This window comes from Neodiprion fabricii, chromosome 4, assembly GCF_021155785.1.
Source record: "Neodiprion fabricii isolate iyNeoFabr1 chromosome 4, iyNeoFabr1.1, whole genome shotgun sequence".
NCBI classification, from domain to species: Eukaryota; Metazoa; Arthropoda; class Insecta; order Hymenoptera; family Diprionidae; genus Neodiprion; species Neodiprion fabricii.
The window spans coordinates 14,422,753-14,439,507 of record NC_060242.1 but is presented as its reverse complement, the minus strand read 5'-3'; the positions used below and the strand labels follow the sequence as shown (position 1 = coordinate 14,439,507).

Genomic DNA, 16,755 nt, shown 5'->3' with positions numbered 1-16,755 from the left:
AATAACATCATGAAAAGACGAGTGTTTTCTATTATTCTGACTAAAAGATATCGTCAAAGTTTACGAGGTGTCCGCAAATTACCAGTCAGTTTAGGGATTCTTATTACAAAAAGTATCGATAATAATAATAATAGTATTATTATTAATATATATTAGGGTGGGCCAATACCGATGTATTTTTCTTCCTTACCATAAGAAAAAAATAGAAAACTGCGAGGCGGAGGACCTTCCTATTAAAATTAAGAGCTCATACTTGGAGAGAATGTTTTTGAGTTCTCTATGAACCAAATTTTCGGAGTACAAAGTGAAAAAAAAAACAGTAGAAAGAAAAAAAATAAAAGAGAGAGAGAGAAAGAATTATAGATCTCTGATAGGAAATTTGACGTAGAACCATTTTTTCTAATTCAATTACCAAATTCTCAAATTTTCGACCCCTTATGTTTTTCATAATATGTGGAAAAAAAAAATCCTCAGATACGTATATCGTTTTTTATTGATATAGAACCCGTAGAAAGAAATCAACTACATCAAAAATGTGTCGGTCAATTTTTACTGAAATCGGTCCGATTTGTAAAAGAAATATGTATTAAACATATGTACCCAAATTACATAAGTTAGAACATGCAGGAACAACTATATATCTTTATCGTTTGATTAACTTCTGCGACGATTTCTCCTATCGTTTGCATCAAGAAACGGTTTCTAACCATATTTACATTGGTTCAGGTGTATGTTTATTGCGAATCTATTCAGATGACATTATTTTTGACTATGAGATGGAGTTGCATTAGTATTGCTGAATTTGGCTCATTGTCAAATACATTTGCATAGTTGAAAAGTATACGGACTTCTTTCTTCTATATAAAAATTTCAGTCTGTTCCCGTTCGTCACTCCATATCCATAATAATATTCGACTCCGCATAGTCTGGGAACACGCGATGAGCGGTGGTAACATCAGTTCTTGTTGCCTCTACGACTCCGACCGCTTGCCAGATTGGGTTGCGCGTGCAGGAGAGAATACAGAGGGCGCCGCTTGACGACGAATTTATTTCGTCAATTTTCCATAACGCAAAGTCCCATAAGGCTATCAGTCTTTAGAATTAACGGAATTAATGGAGACTTAATAATCGATTTCTGGAACTGATCGGGATTAACAGAGAATTGAATTCAACTAATTTCAATTTGTGCCGGAATGATCTTTTCAGCGTGCAATAATTGTGCCCGTGTATTCACGACCTCTTTTTTCGAAATTTTCAGAGACGCGAAAAATCCCGGGTTCTCCCAAGACTATCATAGTATTCATACTAATCATAGTAACCACAATGATGAGAATATTAATAGTTACTGCATATCGTAGTACGGAATGTATCGCGATAATAGTGATATTATGGGAAACTCAAAATAAACTCGAACTAGCATGAGGGATGAGAAAAAATTAGGTTGACGAGACCAAAAATATTCCGAAATGAAAGAATTAAGTTGAATTGAATTAATTAATTTGGTTTCACAGAAAATTCGAAAGAAAATTGACGAAATTTCTTAGGTTTTAACGTGAATTGGAGTAAGTTATCGAAAATTCTTGGGAAAAAACTAATTCAATCGGATTGAATGAATCAATTTGAACTAACAGAAGAAACAAAAAGGAACTCATTCAAAATATTCAGATATTCACTAGAATCAAAGTGTATTATCGATAATTTATTGTAAAAGTAGATTAGGGGAGGTTGGGGCAAGACGGCGCCCCTAAGCCGGTTATTACTCGATGTGGCTTTCAACCATCGAATCAGTTTACTTTTAACCTATTTCGAACAAATGCATGGACATTTTGATGAAACTCTGAAAAAGAAACTTTACTTCAATTAAAAAAATTATTTGATTAAAAAAAATTATTATTTTCAAATGCTCCTAGTGGCTCATCTTACCCTACAAGTAGAGTCAACTTAGTAGACAATCAGCCTGAAAATGAATGTTCAGGTCGTTTGACCAGAGTTCTTCTCCAACTTCGATCGGGATGGGATGAGTGAGTGAGAGGGTGAATAAATAAACAACACGATTTCGCGGGAAAGACAAGACGCTTGCTTCGGCATAAAAACCCTCACGGTGCAGAGGGAAAATCCGAAGCAAGACAAATGTTTATTAACTGCAAATCAGATTATCATAATACGGGATAATACAGTCGCTGGTGCGTTCCTTGTGAACTAGATTGAATAATCATTCGATGATCTTAAGGTAGTAGCCCGGTGTGACTGGTTCAAAAAATCGATTTTTTTTTTTTTACATTTTTCGGAAGAAAAAAATCTTAAAAATATGCTATAAAAATTTCAGACATAAATTTTAATTATTCTTAAAGTTATAGCTGAAATAAGAGAGCGCGCCGTAGTGTGTATGAAATCGTGTGTATGAAAGCGTCGCTGTCAAATCTGTTGCTAATATTGTGCTTAAAAAGCCAACTCCAAAGAAGCCAGAACTTTACGTAGAGCTCTAAAAGCTGCTGAAAATGACAACTTTGAGGAAACGGAAGGACTGCTCTATGCACCAGGCATAGCTGATTAATGTGAGTATAATTTTATTGAAAAAAATCTGTTGTCAAAACTTTAAAACCGTTTTTCTCAAAACCATGTTTTCGAAAGTTCGGGGAATCACTGACTCAAAACTATTCAACCGATTTAGCTAAAAATTTAACCCGTTATTCTAGACACACATATCTAGATGCCGAACCTTTAAAACATTTAATTTTTTAATTATAAACTATTTTATTTAAACAATTTATGAAGAAAAAAAATTAGATTTTGAGAACTTTTTTCACAAGTCCGCCATTTTGTTTTTTTTTTTTTATTTTTATGTATATTTAAGGTTCGGGACCTAAAATGAAGTCTACAGAATAATAATCTCTTTGAATTTTTTATTTCAGATGACTTTGGAAGGCTGTGTGTTTCCCCGAACCAACTCATCTTTTCTTTGAGGACTCCATATTGACGTCAAAAATTTTAAACAAATTAATGTAAAATTAACTTGAAAAAAATTTTTTTATATACTTCAAAACACCAATAAAAACATGTAAAAACTTTAAAACGATAGCATTTTATTTACTTTTTAAAAAAAAATCATGAAAAAACGTCTAAATTTCGGTCGTCACACCGGACTACTACCTTAAGTCAACTTATGAAACCTCCATGAGAAAACCGCGAACCGCAACCTCCAACGCTAACGTGAAAGCGGGTAAGGGGGAGCGTCAGGGTGGCCCAATGCCATGAAACCTCCATGAGAAAACCGTGAACCGCAACTTCCAACGCTAACGTGGAAGCGGGCAAGGGGGAGCGTCAGGGTGGCCCAATGCCGTGCAAACAGCGGTCCCGACGTCTCGGAAAACCAACGCTGAGGTGCTCGGGCGACAATGTATGTCGCCGCGATGACGCTCGCCCCGGAGACAGGCACCTCCGGTCCAACCGAAGGGTGATCCGCGTCTCCCCAGACTAACTTCAACGCATAAATCTTAAAGCTACGCGGAACACAATAATCGACGCGCGCGGGTGAAGGAAAACCCAACACGTCCTACCTATGAGCGCTCGAGACTAACTGATTTGCGCTGCGCCCTCATCGGCCAAGCTAACGTACGTAACTTGAATCACTATAACGTTGAACTAATTGTAATGTGAAACAAGAAAGTAAATCTGTTGTTGTTGTGACCTTATACGTGGTAAATAGGTACAACATACGAATATAACGAAACTAAAGTATTTACTGTTATGAATTTACAAACTAACGTAATAATAATAAAGTTGCGCGAAGAATGAATAAGTACATTGAATTCTTCATAATTTGACGATAAAAATATTTAAAAAATCTATTTTTCAGAATTTTTGGCTGGTCCATTTTGCCCGAGGTATCTCGCGTAGGGTTAAAAATGAGCTAATATATCAAAATCCCGATAATTTGAGAAAAAAAAAAAAAAATTTTGTGACCAAATTTTTGTAGGGGGCCTTCTTGCCCCAGGGGGGCCGTCTTGCCCCACCCTCCCCTACACACGCTCGATGTCTGTGCCTAGCCGCAATTCACAAATAAACTAACAATGATTCGTGATTTTTATATAAGTCTAATTTGAGGGCAATACGATGGACTACTTTTGTGGGAACCGTTTTTCGCTAAAATGAACATAAAAAAAAACGATGCTAATTTACGGAATTTTCAAATATCTAGAAAAAATTGTAGGCATATCTGCTATCATTTTTCAGGCCAAACTTACAGATGTGGTAACTTGGCATCTCTAATTAACCTGTCAAAAAATTGTCGAACCTTAGGTCCTTGTCGAATGAAGTCATGTACGTTCCGACTAGACTACTCGACTGATGCGGAGTGCTCCAACGAGTTCGATGCCTTATTTTATAGCATTATTTATACCCCGGAGCTTCGGCTAATCAAGTACTGGACAAACGATTACGATGAAATTATTTAGATTTGCTAAAACCACCGTGAGACAGAAACGGAAAATAAATAAATTCTATGAATGAAAATCTGCCTTTCTCTCATGTGACGACTGTCACAAAAATTCAACTGATGAAATGTAAAATGGTCAGGCTCGTAGAGTCTGTAATTTGGTGGGTATACGGAATACCTGCCATACGTACGTAACGACGAATCCTCGCATACTTAATCATTGCATCTAAATAAGAAATCAATCGTCACCCGAAGTTGAGCTGATTTGTTGTTTGGATCGATACGGTGATTTCATAAGATCTTTTATCGATAGACAAGAATCCACGAATAAGCTCAGGCAAGGTATTAGTCGAGGAGGGAATAACTCAACATTTGAGTGCCACAGTAATTCCGCAGGTTGAAATAAATTAGAATAATTCATTTGATTCAACATAATTCTGTTGATTTAGATTAATTCAACTAAATTTAACTTCATTCAACTTGATTCTTTCAATTTAATAATTTTCAACTTTGCCCATCAATTATCGAATTGACTTTAATTCAAGTGAATATCTGAATAACTTCAATTGATTTCTTTTTGTTTCCTCTGTTACTTCAAATTAATTCATTCAATTCGATTGAATTAGTATTTTCCCCAAGAATTTTCGATAACTTACCCCAATTCACGTCAATACCTAAAAATTTCGTCAATTTTTTTCTGAATTTACTGTCAAACCAAATTAATAAATTCATTTTAACTTAATTCCTTCATTTCGGACTATTTTTGGTCTCGTCAACCCAATTTTTTCTTACCCCTCATGCTAGTTCGAGTTTATTTTAGGTTTCCCATAATATCACTATTATTGCGATACATTCCGTACTACGATATGCAGTAACTGTTAATATTCTTATTATTGTGGTTACTATGACTACTATGAATACTATGATAGAGACTTGGGGAGAACCGAGATTTTTCGCGTCTCCGAAAATTGTGAAAAAAGAGGTCGTGAATAAACGGGCACAATTATTGCACGCTGAAAAGATCATTCCGGCACAAATTGAAATTAGTTGAATTCAATTCTCTGTTAATCCCGATCAGTTCCTGTTCGCACAACTTTATTATTATTACGTTAGTTTGTGAAGTCATCACAGTAAATATTTTAGTTTCGTTATATTCGTATGTTGTACCTATTTACCACGTATAAGGTGAATAAAGGGTCACAACAACAGATTTACTTTCTTATTTCACATTAGTATTAGTTCAGCGTTATAGTGATTCCAGCTACGTACGTTCGCTTGGCCGGTGAGGGCGCAGCGCAAGTCAGTTAGGCTCGACCGCTTGAATAGGTAGGACGTGTTAGGTTTTCCTTTACCTGCGCGCGTCGATTACTCTGTTTCGCGTAGTTTTAAGATTTATGCGTTGAAGTTAGTCTGGGGAGACGCGGTTCACCCTTCGGTTGGACCGGAGGTGCCCGTCTCCGGGGCGAGCGTCATCGCGGCGACATACATTGTCGGCCGAGCACTTCAGCGTTGGTTTTCCGAGACGTCGGGACCGCTGTTTGCACGGCATTGGGCCACCCTGACGCTCCCCCTTACCCGCTTTCACGTTAGCGTTGGAGGTTGCGGTTCGCGGTTTTCCCATGGAGGTTTCATAAGTTGACTTAAGATCATCGAAAGATTATTCAATCTAGTTCACAAGGAACGCACCAGCGACTGTATTTTCCCGTATTATGATAATCCGATTTGCAGTTAATAAACATTTCTCTTGCTTCGAGTTTTCCCTCTGCATCGTGAGGGTTTTTATGCCGAAGCAAGCGTCTTGTCTTTCCCGCGAAATCGTGTTATTCATTTATTCACCCTCTCACTCACTCATCTCATCCCGATAGAAGTTAGAGAAGAACTCTGGTCAAACGACCTAAACAGTTCCAGAAATCGACTATTATGTCTCCGTTAATTCCGTTAATTCTCATTAATTCAGGTGATTCTCTGTTAGTTTAAGTAATTCCCATGAATTCAAGTCATTCTCATGGATTCAAGTAATTCTCATTAATGCAAGTGAACTATTTATCAATTCATGGACTATTGACACGTCAATTCGACAAATTACTTCTCCCCCGGTATAAGTCTACGCGTAGTCACTAATAGGTAGGATAATTCTTGCACAAAGGTGAAAGGAGTTATTTCGAATACGATCAAGCGGCCTGAAGTTGTTGAATATTTGCTTGTGTTCAGTGCCTGAGCGTCGTTTTGTGCCCGTGTCATTGCGATCTCCGTGCGAGCCGCGCTCGAACGATTCGTCTCCGCAGGGATGCCAAATTTCGCGTAGATGAGGAGGCGAGCGCGCATCACGCATTTTTTAAAAACAGTCAAGTTCAGTCGTCCGTCTAGTGACGATCGTGAGTGACGCCGTGCGTTCTCTCGTACCACGACCAAAAGACGAGAGGCCCAAATATACTCTCGTATACGTTCGCTCTACGGAGTAAGGTAGATGAGTACGGCCCGAGTGTCTCTCATTCTACACGGGACCGAGTGCCCATACACGCATACCAAGGGTCTTGCACCCTTCCATCATACAACGAGCCCGAGCGCTCTTGGTGTACTACCAACACCAATCATACTCTTATATACGTTCGCTCCTCGGAGTAAGGCAAATGCAAATCATACGAAATTCGATCGAATCGATAAAACAAAAATCGCAATACGAAACGCACTCGAGATCGCGGTGGCATGAGCCAAACGGGTTGTAACCGGCATATACACATTCATATACACAGTCGACACATGCTTTTATACGTTTACAAATACACGTTCATACATCGTGGGTTTTTATGCCGCAAGGCTTTTCCCACAAGAGCCAATAAACATTCATAATTCGATGGCTCAAACGCGAGAGTTTTTTATTCAAGAAAACCTCAACCTCTATCCTTCACACTAATAAAAAAGGTTCAATTCAAAACTACGAGGCAACTTCGCCTATGAAGAAGCTTCGACTATACAGCTTGTCTGTTGTCATTATTGTATTATCTCACTGTTGAAGGAATCTTCTTTCTACGCTGAGACTGCTTCAAGATCTGGAGTTGTTCACACATGTCGTTGATTGTGAGGGATGTACCGTACGTGTAACGCATGCCTGATTGCAGTTAGGTCAGAATTCCGAATTCCGAATTCTAAATTCGCTTCCGAAGGTTCGTTTAAGTAAATTATAATTCTAAGAACAATGAAATAATAATCAATGTAGAGTTTTGAATGTATAAGAGGTAAAAATAACTAAGAAACGTTCCAAAAAAGTTATGTCTTTGGTTGAAGTATTCGCCTTTATTCGTAATTTTTGCCAGAATATCCCGGTTTTGATACAAGTATATCAATAAATTAGCAATTTCCGATAATGAGTTATCACCGGAGTGGTCGGTCAACGATTAGTTACAGCTGATTCATTGGATTTGGATAGTAAAATTTATCGAGCATCAACTGATCGAGCGAGCTATAATTTTTTACCAGTTTAACCGGCCAAATCGCCTAACCACATTAACCTGCCGAATCGGTTTACCAAATCAACCGGCTCAGTCAGATAACGGGTTGAACCGAGAGCTCATTAACCAGGTCTACTAATTTAACCTGTTAAACCGACCAAATTGTACAACAATGATCTCGATAATTTCAACATGTGTTGCTACTCTGGGTCCGCATTACTAAAAATTGGATGTGTGGATTAATTTACAACTAGTGAAAAATTTTTCTTGCAAGTACCCTAAAAATAAACAGAGAGCATTATTTTGACGATTTTGAGCCAGCTTTATTGGGTGAGTAATTGTGGAAGATGTGCCGAGCGCGTCAATTTGTCACGACAGTGATATTCACGTGCCTTCGTTATCACGGTACGATAATTCGGAGTATTTTATAACATGGAATGTTACATTTTCCGATTTATTTTGTGATTTACTTTCATTTTTATTCGTAGATGTGTGTTTCGTAGCATCATCAAGCTGAGGATGCGCTTCTGTTTACACACACGAATGTGCGTCCGTGGGTGCGCGGCCGGCAGCGTGTGCCGCGGCAACAATACCGAGGTTAGCGCCCAAGATGGGGTACAGCAGGGAGAGAGGTGAGGTGCCGATATTCAATTCGTAAACGAATAATAATAATTCACCCAGACGAACAAAACAGCAATTTCCGTGGCGGCAAATCCAGATGAAATGACGCACTCTGATTGGCCTAGCGCTATCGCTTATCTCTCTATCTAATAAAAAAGTTTCAAACAAATGAACGTAGAAAAAGATTATAATAACAATAGTAAAAAAAAAGATTATAATAACAATAGTATACGCATGAAGTTGGCGGTGGGGTGAGATCCCGAAAACAAAACAAAAAGCATCTAGGAAACCCTTTGACAGCTGTCATCGGCTGTTTATGACAAATATCTTCATAGGTATCTGTTTCTGACGCGCAAAAAATGAACATGCAAACGAAAATTATCAAGATGATTCCCGACGGGAATTGTCTTTTTCGCGCGTTGGCGTATTGTGTATACGGCACTCAAGATCGACACGCAGAGGTGGGACTGAGTATCGTTTCAAATATGGTGGATAATTGGTCTACATTTGCGGGTTTTATTACAGGTAATGAGTCAAACGGTGCTGTGATTAGGTCACCTGGTGATTACAAATCACATATGAATAAAAATGGAATGTACGGGGGAGAAGCAGAATTAGCTGCAGCTGCGGACATTTTTAAGATATGTTTAATCGTGTACCGCGAAGAACAAATTCATCCACACCGGATCGGATCACAAAATGAAACACAATTGATGTCTTGCAGAACCAAAATAAAATTCAGATAGTGAGTAATAAGTATGAAAAGTAACAATCAAATAACAGTAAATCTGAATATATCACCAAACAGTCAATAGGACAGCCAGGATTTACGATGACAATGGAAAAAGGAGGAGTTTCAAGCAGCAGACAAGGCGATGAAGATGGTTGATGGTCGGAAGTATCACAAAAGAAAGAGGAAAATAAAATTGTAAGTGCGAAGAACCAAATAAGCCATAGAATAATATCCATCAAATATTCGTATAACCAGGTAAGAGGACGACCAGGATCGATGTTGACCACAAGAGAAAGAGGTGTTTTGCGGAATGAACAGCAACGCAAATATAGAGAAAAAAATAATATAAAGAAGGTGATTTTGGAGAATAACCGGTAGAGCGGTAGCAAAAATAATTCAGCAAGTCAAGGAGATAGATCGATATCAATAGAGAAGGAACACCAATTTTCAACCAACGAATGGAAGCTTAGATTGATGGAAAAAAGAAAAGTAAGCACAGAAGGAATTGAAGTGGACAGCAAGTGCAGACCTGTCATCAAATCAACATGAAGGAATTCGCCTGTCTACTAGACAATGCGTAAGGAAATAGTGAGGCGCGTAGCGCCGAGATGGGGTTGGCGCGCGAAGCGCGCAGGGGCGAAGCCCCTAGTAATTCAAAAACTATGCGTCGGACGAGCTTCCGTAAAAGAAATTCTCGGTTGGATTTTAACGAGGTATCACGCTGGCTAGTCCGTGGGAGGCAATTTAGGGTCGCGTATTGTAACGTTTGCGGCCTTTCTCAAGAGCTGCTCTGCTCGTGGTCCTTATATACCCAGTTTATAATCCCCGTGTTGTTGCCTCGTGGTGTGTAGAGGTTGTCCTGCTCATGTTGATCGAACATGCGTGTACTTGATTACCTGTACGAGTATGTCGGGTAACCGGTACGTTGCAGTATGTTCCTTGTTTATGAATAGAAGATGAAAGTATTTGATTTTATGTTTACCTTAAATGTTTGATTTGTGTTTGTATCGATTCTGTTGACAGTACAAAATATAAATATGTCTGTATCCTGGTTACTGCTAAACGTAATGTAATCTAGCATAATCTTTTTTTCATACCCGCATAACTACATTTCCAACAGTTTCTCCAACAGTTAAACGCTGTGTCATATCTGTAGATTTCTTGTTTTGTGAGTGCCGTTAGTGCGGTCAGTTCTAAGATTCGTTTCGCATCTTGTGTTTGAATCTCAAAGAGCGAATTTAATATTATTTTGTTTCTTTTTTTTTGTATCGCGTCTGATTCAGAATACAACGAATTATTGGTTTTATTCGTTGAGTTGGGCATCAATATCATATGTCAATTCTCTCTCTCTAAAATTACTCCTCCTTTCTCCTCGGCACTGAGCTACTGAGTACAGCAAGAAGCCGAAGATTAGCCAGCTGACGATCGGGAGGCTTCTTAATCACGCTAGGCGCTTAAGGGGTTAGGTGGGTTTCAAAATTTCAAAAAATCGAATTTTTTTTTTTTTTGCTTATCGTATAATTAAATATGTTAAGAATATTCCTTTAAAATTTCAAAACGATCCGAGTCATATTCTAAGAGATATAGCCTTTGGATGTTTCACCCATCAGGCTATAACCGAGCGTGACGCGGTTATATGGAGGCAGATATATCGAGGCAGCTGCTTAGCTATTGTTCGTATATTTTTGTGATGCGAATACTAGGCTTAGGACTTGCCGGATGTAAAAAATTCTGTGGTTTGATGGATATAAGTTCCTCATTCTTGAATGCATCAACGTACAATTTTTATGTTGATAAAATACATGAGTGCGTCATAACTGTTGCCGAATTAATTTTGTTGTCTGCTGCAAATCAAGAAAAAAAATTAACGTGTGATGAAAATAATGTTGAAGATACGACAGATGTTACCGTGTCAGGTGATGGCACGTGGAAAAAACATGGGTTTGCATCATTATACGGTGTAAGTACAATTATTTACATGTTATTTGAATGTAAATCTTCAATCGCGTTTTTCTCGAAACTACATTTTTGAAATCGGTAGTCACGATTTCTCGGAAACTTATGAACCGATCTCTTTCAAATTTTGCACACTTCTTCAAAATAACATTATCTCGTACTTGAACGAAGGAATTTTTTTTTTTTCTATTCCAAGTAATTTTTCACGGCCATGAAGGGTGCAAATTTTACTCAAAATAAGGGTTTTTTGTTTGCAACGCCGCCAAAAATGTAATTTTTGTTTTTTTTTTTTTTCCTTCGTCCAAGTACGAGTTTTAAACATCTACTAAAAGAAAATTTTTGGTTTTTGCATTTCAGATGAATCTGTCATGAGTTATCCTGACTACGCCGAGAGAACTTTTTTTTGAGGGGTCATAGCAGACGACGTGTCCACGCCTTAATTTTCAATATTTTTCAATGAAAATTTCACAAACTATTTATAAAATATGTATCTTTTATGTGTTAAATTGATGGAATGAAATATTCTGTTGATTAAGTAAAAAAAAATTCATAAAAATGTACCTATTTTGAGCTTTTGAAACCCACCTAACCCCTTAACAAAAGATTCCTTTTCCATATTCCATTGCGACTCGCTAAATTATTGTGGTCATATACTTATATTGTAACGCGGATTTGCAATGCATCAGGCCACCTGGAGGATATATATTATAACGAAGTTCTGTTCACGCCCCTTATAATATACCTTACCTTGGCACAGTTGGTGCCATTGTTACGCCCCAAAATACCTTTTTCAAAATTCCGATTTATTCAGTTTCTCACACTACATGTTTTCACATGAATACTTTAATCCTCATATTTTTGTTAAAACCATTCCCACCCCTTTTAGTAAAAGTCACGAAGAGACCGATAACATTTCCCAATATTATCCATCATTCATGGTTAAGTAGAATACAAAGAACTAATCTGAGAAATGCTGCGATCAATCAATCACGAAATCATTTTTTCTGTTGAGATGAATCTTCGTCAATAGTTAGGACAAATCACTAATGCTAAAAGCACAAAATTGACGTAGAATACTCATTAAACAGTATGAATGCATATGTAAAAATCACAATACGATGTCTTTGTCAAAATTTTTATGATAGAATCGGCGAGATTGAGAACCGTCAGAGCATCCAAGCCGCGCTCTGGCGTAGGACTCGATCTACGGATTACCACCAGGGGCCAATCTTGCACTTCATTAGCTAATTAACGCGCGCATTCATAGAACAAAGTTGCAGGTGCGGGCTCTTGGACCCTCATGCCCAAGAAGATGTGTCTTTTGTCTGTGAAGCTGCTAGGTGCGTAGAGGTGAACCCGGCTAGGCCCTTCCGAGCAAGAGTTAGTGTTGGAATATTGTAATTTAGACTGGCCTAATAGTCCCGAGCCTTCTCGAAACCAGAGCTTCTTAATTTACTCTATCAATTGAAAGGACTCTCTATCAACATTTCCCTAATTAAATCTGAGTTTAAAATAATGGGGTAATATCAACTGTTAATAATAACAATCAATTACATTACCGTTTTTAATTCAGGACGATGGGTAGATTACGGGCCGAAAAAACCCCGATTTGTTTCATTTTTGTTGTTTTTGTTGTAATTCTATTGCATTCATACTACCACTTTTTATTTATATGAATGTACACATATTAAAGTATACATGCACATTTTTTTTTCATCAGCGAGTACTCAAAATGGCGCTCATGGCAGCTGGTTCAATGAATGGCTTTTTTAGCAGTGGACGGACTTCTGGCTGAATGGCTGGTCTGAACAAAAAGAAACCAAACCTCCTTTGAAGTCAAGATATGAAATTAAAACTTCAGTCGAACACATTTTCGATTTCCAAAATTTAAAAAAATGGCGACCGTATGAACAAAAAAATCGCAACAATTTGTCACTTTTTGGCACAGTCATTCGAGTTTAAAAAAAGTGGATGAAACAAATTTTTATTTTTGTACTTTGTATTAATTCGCTAGTAAACTGTATTGAACTTTTTGAACAATAATATCTCAGCACATCAACATAAATTCTTAATTAATGAAGACTAAGTGATTAACTATTACCGTTTCGAATTCATCATTACCTTCTTTATACTGAGGTGAGGCTCTGATCCCGATTATGATTGATCACCGACCGATTACGAACACTTGACGGTTCTTAGTCTTGCCGATCAATCTAAAGATGAATTGATTTGAGTAGTTCTATTCAGTATTATGCGAATCATTGCTTTCCCAATTTCATTAAATTGTGCATTTTAAACATAAGGAGACAAGCTTTTTTTGTTACCAATAAGGGTAAAACATATTACTCATTTTCCAGTCAAATTAGTAAAAATAGAAAGATGAACAGGTTAAAAGCTATGAATTGTTGGAGACCTTTATTTTGACATAGTTTCAAAGAAAGTACAAGAAGTCTTGACCTCTACCAGGCTCAAGGGTCGCGGGAGCCTGCTTTACTCTAAGAGCTGGTGGCCACTTGAGATACGTCATTTCATAATCAAAAGTTTCCATCTTATCATACTGTTTCAACATCGCTGATAATTGATTCGGAAGCCTGCCTAGCTTCCAGCACTGGAGAGCGCGGCGGGACGGATGCTAATTTTTGAAGAAAATTATTTAAAAAACGTCTTATCATAAGCGCTCGTTTTTGATGTGGCAGCAATGAATGATATTTTGAGTTAAATACTAAAGATGACAGACCCTTTGGTAACTGGAAAAATAGTGGCAGACAGCAATAAAGTAGTGGAATACACTTGTAAACATGTCACGTACACACGAAGTCTATAATTGTGGTTCATGAGACGAATTTCATAATATACACTGATACAAGGCACACTAGGGTGATCCTTACTTAGGTTGTTGATGATTTTATTTCAGACCACCCCCCAAATCGACTATAAATAATTCAAAAACAATTTCCCAATTATTTCAGATTTTTATATCAATTCTAACCCGTGCCTGTAGATGGATGGATATCACCATTTAAAATACACCTGTTTCAGATACATTTTCAGCATATAATTTACTGTAAGAGTGACGATGTTCGAATCAATCTGCAATTGTGAAGATTTAGTGAGTATTAGTACTACTATCTGAGAAAAAATTCACATCATCATACCAACCAACTTCGACGAATTGCACACCCTAGAAATTTGACTTTTTCTGTTTATTTATAAGAAATGCAATTGTCTGTATTACCTGGTATGATGATGTGAATTTTTTCTCAGATAGTAGCAATAATGCTCATTAGAACCTCACATTCATGGATTTCTTCGAACATTATTACTCTTACAGTCAAATATATACTAAAAACGTGTCCGAAGCACGTGTATTTTAAATTGGGAAATCTTTCCTCTTACAGACACGGGTTACAGTTGTTATGAAAATCTGAAAAAAATGTGCATTGTTTTCGAATTATTTATAGTTGATTTGGTGGGGTGATCCGGAATAAATTCGTCGACATTCTAAATGAGGATCACCCTAAGGCACACGACAACAAAAATAAATTTGAACATACAGGTGATGAGAGAAATTGAGGACAATGTAGTCAGGGCGTCTAGGTGGTCTAGTGGAGTAAGGCTCCGGCAAAGCATTTCTAGACACCAGGTTCGATTCCTGGCTCCGTCGTTAATTTTTCAAATCACCAAAAAAATTTTCGAATTTACATTCTGTGACAGCAATAAAGACACGCAAAAATGTGTGTAACTTACTTCACAATATGTATAAGGGCTGAAATGAAAATAAATATTTGCAGAAAGTGATCCAAATTCTACAAACAAAAAGGCAGACAAAAATCTTGACCCGAACGCCATGGAAGACAACGACAAAGAGCGTAAATCTGCGCAAATTAGAGAACGGGTTCTACAGTTATTTTCGATTACTAGAATTTTATTTCGTTACGTTAGGAAAATGTAAAAACATATTTCGAAGATGAAGAATAATTACTTACTAGGTTCAATTCCAGTTTTTCAATCACTGCGAGCTCGCATATGATGCAATATTCTAATTAACAATATTCGGTTTTTTCAAACATTGAACTGCAACTTCAATCTTTAGCGCCACTCGTTTCTATATCTAGCGGCGGAGATATGAGCCTTGTGCCAACTAGTATTTGTGATAACGAGAACACCTTTTCCCTTATTATTGTTTGATTTTTTAACTGTTGTTGACTAGTAAAATGAAATCCAGTCAATTATTTAAGTACTCACACCCACTTTACCAGTTCGTGTGACTACTTGAGCCTAGCCAGCCATACAACGGATTCTATGATTAATAGCGTATCATACCGTATCTTTACCTAAGAATTGACGCTAAAGAGTCTGGCGCCCAACGAATATCTTTGGCTATTATTTATTTGAATTCCGGAAAATAATAAAATCGCGCCAAAGTGTCAACGGTAAGTCTGTAACTGAGGGTAACAGCAGTTTGACGTCCTGACATGGCGCTTGTGGCGACGGAGGCGAGGTACCTTTATAATATAGAAAGATATATGTATAATATAGTATACATGCTTGTGTAGAGAATGACTACCAACAGGCAAAGAATCGTGGCGGGAATGGGGTACAATTTTCCAAGCCTCATTAACCCCTGGCCCGACGTGGTATCTAAAATATGAACTTTTGACCGGGTCCCTGACACGCTGCTACAGTTCAGCCAGATTTGGGCTACATTTGTAATCTAGTAAACATTCTGTGGCCCTGATGGCACGGGTTAAAATGAATTTGACACTAACGATTGTCTTTAGACGTTTCGTGCAACCCGAACGGTGCTGAGGTATTTTCTGTTTTTTTGTTTTCTATCTATTGAAGATAAATATGTACCGGCATCAACATTCTGTTAAAAAAATTTGTGCTCTGTGAGAAAGGTTGTATGTATTCTTGCGCTATCTGTAGCATTTCTCGCAGCGTTCGCTTCGAAAGTTCCGCAATCCGACAAAATGGTCGTTTTATTCCTTCTCTTGCAAAAACAAATCAAGCTACTATTTTTTGATAACCATAAAATTATTGGATTTGAGACCCTAAATATCGCTCAACTGACTGGTCTATTATTTTAACTGCTATATTTCACCTGGCACTTTACAATCGTTTGCGGAGAATTCTTTTTTGGTAGTAAAGGTTATCACGTAGCTGGAAATATTGAGTCACTCACGAGATATCTGGTTGGGTAAGATAGAATTAGAACATATGTTATGCTCAAGGTTAATTGATTGAAGCGAATCACGTGTCATTGAAATAAAGTTTATCAATCTAAGTGACGACATGTATTCCACTCTGTCTGACCAACGTTAACGCATTTATTGTTTTTGATGATAAATTTTATAGATGTTTTAAATTTCGAGTATACGATTACTCAGTTAGTTAATCGACTGCCGAGCAATCATAGAGCACCTAAATATTTCTTTCAATCTGAGAACCCGCAAAAGGGAACCCTAGAATCACTTTTCTAAAGAGGCAACATTTTTTAACGATTACCTGTATCTCTTTCAATTTATCACTGTGTCAATGCAGAGATAGATTCCGTGACT

At 37.5% G+C, this 16,755-nt stretch overlaps 1 protein-coding gene and 1 long non-coding RNA gene across 2 annotated transcripts in view; one reads left to right on the top strand and one right to left on the bottom strand.

Annotated features, from left to right (window-relative positions):
* LOC124179942 (maltase 1-like) overlaps positions 1-16,755 on the bottom strand; it is a 139,644-nt gene that overhangs the window by 120,720 nt on the left and 2,169 nt on the right. The gene's annotated exons all lie outside the window — the stretch shown is intronic.
* Positions 2,415-3,015, top strand: LOC124179943. The gene is made up of 2 exons (XR_006870175.1): positions 2,415-2,555; positions 2,913-3,015. It is a non-coding gene; the product is annotated as an uncharacterized LOC124179943 (long non-coding RNA).